Source organism: Dasypus novemcinctus, chromosome 12 (assembly GCF_030445035.2).
Source record: "Dasypus novemcinctus isolate mDasNov1 chromosome 12, mDasNov1.1.hap2, whole genome shotgun sequence".
In the NCBI taxonomy this organism is placed as follows: Eukaryota; Metazoa; Chordata; class Mammalia; order Cingulata; family Dasypodidae; genus Dasypus; species Dasypus novemcinctus.
In genome coordinates this window covers 17,233,246-17,236,637 of record NC_080684.1, presented here as the reverse complement: position 1 = coordinate 17,236,637, position 3,392 = coordinate 17,233,246, and the positions used below count along the sequence as shown (strand labels likewise).

Genomic DNA, 3,392 nt, shown 5'->3' with positions numbered 1-3,392 from the left:
CTTGACCTAAACCAAGAGAAAAGTATAAACAGATATCCATTTACTAAAGGGAAGCAGTTCATTCTTGAATAATAAAAAGGGACTACAGAGAATGTTATATTTAAAGTTCAAATACAGCTATGTAAATTTCTCTGAAGCACTGTATGCTTAAATAATTAAAAGAAAAATTTGAAGGTTTTATTTAAGTTGAGAAGTGTATTAACATGGATTGTGCTGCTGAATAATTGTTTGCTCAGTATTTTGCTCCACTGGGAAGTTTTTAAAGGGCTCCATACTCCTCTAAAATATATATCACATCCACTAGAACAAAATCCTATAAATTAACACTAATTATTTATTGTTCCCTGTATGTGTCCATTTACATAGGTTGACAGGCTTCATAAAGTATACTAAACAATCATTTTCACCTTTTATTAAGGCAAGTTTATGAAAATAATTTAGTATAACCAGATCTTTTCATGAACTTTTAGCTTACATTTTTTTTTTTTAAAGATTTATTTATTTTTATTTAATTTCCCCTCCTCCCTGGTTGTCTGTTCTTGGTGTCTGTTTGCTGCGTCTTGTTTCTTTGTCCGCTTCTGTTGTCGTCAGCGGCACGGGAAGTGTGGGCGGCGCCATTCCTGGGCAGGCTGCTCTTTCTTTTTCACGCTGGGCGGCTTTCCTCACGGGCGCACTCCTTGCGCGTGGGGCTCCCCCACGCGGGGGACACCCTTGCGTGGCACGGCACTCCTTGCGCGCATCAGCACTGCGCATGGCCAGCTCCACACGGGTCAAGGAGGCCCGGGGTTTGAACCGCGGACCTCCCATATGGTAGACGGACGCCCTAACCACTGGGCCAAAGTCCGTTTCCCATAGCTTACATTTTTTACATAAGAAACATACAAAAAAAAATCTGTTCTATAAAAAGCCACTTCAATACCAGAAGAGAGTAATGAAAGATTTTGAACCCAGTTGACATTTTAAGTGATGCTCTTTCCTTATCTCAAATTCTAAGCTCTATTCATCACCTATAGAACAGTTTTGCTTAAAACTTAACCTCATCAGCCCAGTTCCATCCTCGAGGAAGTTCCCCCTTTGAAATCTGTTGTATATGCCAGCTTAAAATTTCTGGGCTTTTGAAAGTTGTTTATCTTTTTTCTTACTTGAAGGGGCTGTATTAAGAGTTTCTACTGAGATGATATTGCTTATAGGTATTGTAGAATTAATGGGTTGATGATTCTCCATGAACTGTTCTTTATTGTCTTTGGCATATTCAAACAGCGTATACGTCATTGCAGTTCCAAGATTAACTTCAGCTCTTTCCTGTAACTGGGCTAATGCTAATACACTCTGCTTTACAGGTGATGATACGGTGCTGTTAAAAAAGAAAAAAGCCTTCATAAATATAAGTGGAGATGTTTGGAGATATGTTTCTGCTCAAGAAATCTCAGGAAGCAGATGTGACTCAACAGAGAGAGTGTCCACCTACCATATAGGAGGTTCAAGTATTCGATACTCAGGACCTCCTGGCTTGTGTGGTGAGCTGGTCCACACAAAGGGCTGCTGCACACAAGGAGTGCCAGCCCACGCAGGGATGACCCCATATAAGGGTGCCCCCCACACAAGGAGTGGCCCCTGTGCAAGGAGAGCTACCCCATGTGAAATCACAGTCTGCCCAGGAGTGATGCCACACACACAGAATGCTGACACAGCAAGATGATGCAACAAAAAGAGACACAGATCCCCAGTGCCGCCTGATGCGAATACAAGCAGACAGAGAAGAACAGTGAATGGACACAGAGAGCAGACAATGGGGGGGGGGAGGGAGTAGAAATAAATAAATCTTTTAAAAAAAAGAAATTTCTATTAAGATTAATGAATCAACATTTTCACCCATCATTTTTAGCAACTGTTAATCTCTTCTGGCAAAGTAGTAAGTGCTTCTATTCATGCCATGCCTTACCCCATATTGAAAGGAAACTGGACTTAATTCCTGGAAACTTTCCTCTCCTTCATAAAAGAACTTAATGCTTCTAGTTCTATCTCCTGGTCCTTGTTGGCACACATTGTGGCAGCGGCTAGACATCTCCAAAGCAGACAGCATTTGTGTTCATGAAGAGAAAGCAAGGGCAGTGTTCCCAAGACCAGAGTTCCCATCCATGACCTCGGCTGAGGGAACACCCATTGCACCCACAATGGGGAGTCACGTGAGCCCCTGGCCTTCTGGTAATGCAAAGCTGATGGCAGAGTCCTTTCAGGAACATTATTCTTAGTGATGAAATACTGAATACTTTTACTCTGAGATCAGGAAAATGAAAAAGGTATCTATTATCATCACTTCTAAACTATTTTAATGTAGGTCCTGGTCAGTGAAATAAATCCAAATACAGAAATTTAAATGTATAGCAAATTGTTGGAACATGGCCTTCAGGTTAGGCGGATAAGGTTCCGCTCTCACTAAAACAACAGAGAAAGAGCAAAAGGCTATCTTGGAAATGTGCTTTGGGGTACAGCAGACCAGGACACTGTTTCACAACTCTCAGGAGAGTGAAGGACAGAGAAAAAAGAAGATGAAACAACAAACTGGAACATGGACAATGGCAAGGAAAGGAATAAGAGGAAAGAAGTGTTAAAGAGAAACCTTACCACACACACAAAACAACAACAACAAAATAAAACCCTAGAGAAAGAATATAATCAACTGAATAAATCCATCAAGATAAACAGATGCCTAGGCAACAATGAAAAATGACAAGCCATACTAAGAAACAGGAAGACAATGCACACTCCAATGAACAAACTAAAAACCAGGAGGAAATGCAGAACATGGAACAACTGATGAGAGATGTCCAAACAAATATCATGAATCAACTTAATAAGTGAAGGAAGAGAATAAGGGTATTAAGAAGACAATGGGAGAATGTACTGAAGAAATTGTGTATACATAAAAGGTAATACATAAAAAAAGAAATACATAAAAAGGTAATGGATATGATGGTGATGAATGGCACAGTGCAAGAAATAAAAAATATGTGAAGCACAAAATAGCAGATTTGAACAGGTAGAGGAAAGAATCAGCAATGTGGAAGGCATTATATCTGAAATCAGACAGATAGTAGAAAAGATAGATAAAAAGAATCCAACAGGGACTTAGGGATTTGAATGACAACATGAAAACACAAACATACTCATTATAGGCATGCCAGAGGGAGAAAAGAAGGGAAAGGGAACAGCAGGTGTGTTGGAGGAAATAATGGCTGAAACTTCCCAACCCTATTGAAGGACTTGGATGTACATGTCCAGGAAGTACAGTACATCCCAAGTAACATAAATCCTAATAGGCCTGCTCCAAGACATATACTGGTCAAATCATCCAATGCTCAAGACAAAGTATTTCAGTATTTCAGTATTTC

At 40.0% G+C, this 3,392-nt stretch overlaps 1 pseudogene; it reads right to left on the bottom strand.

The window, feature by feature from the left end:
- Positions 1-1,024: 1,024 nt before the first annotated feature.
- On the bottom strand, positions 1,025-2,046 carry LOC101446020 (RWD domain-containing protein 4-like; annotated as a pseudogene).
- Positions 2,047-3,392: the final 1,346 nt, after the last annotated feature.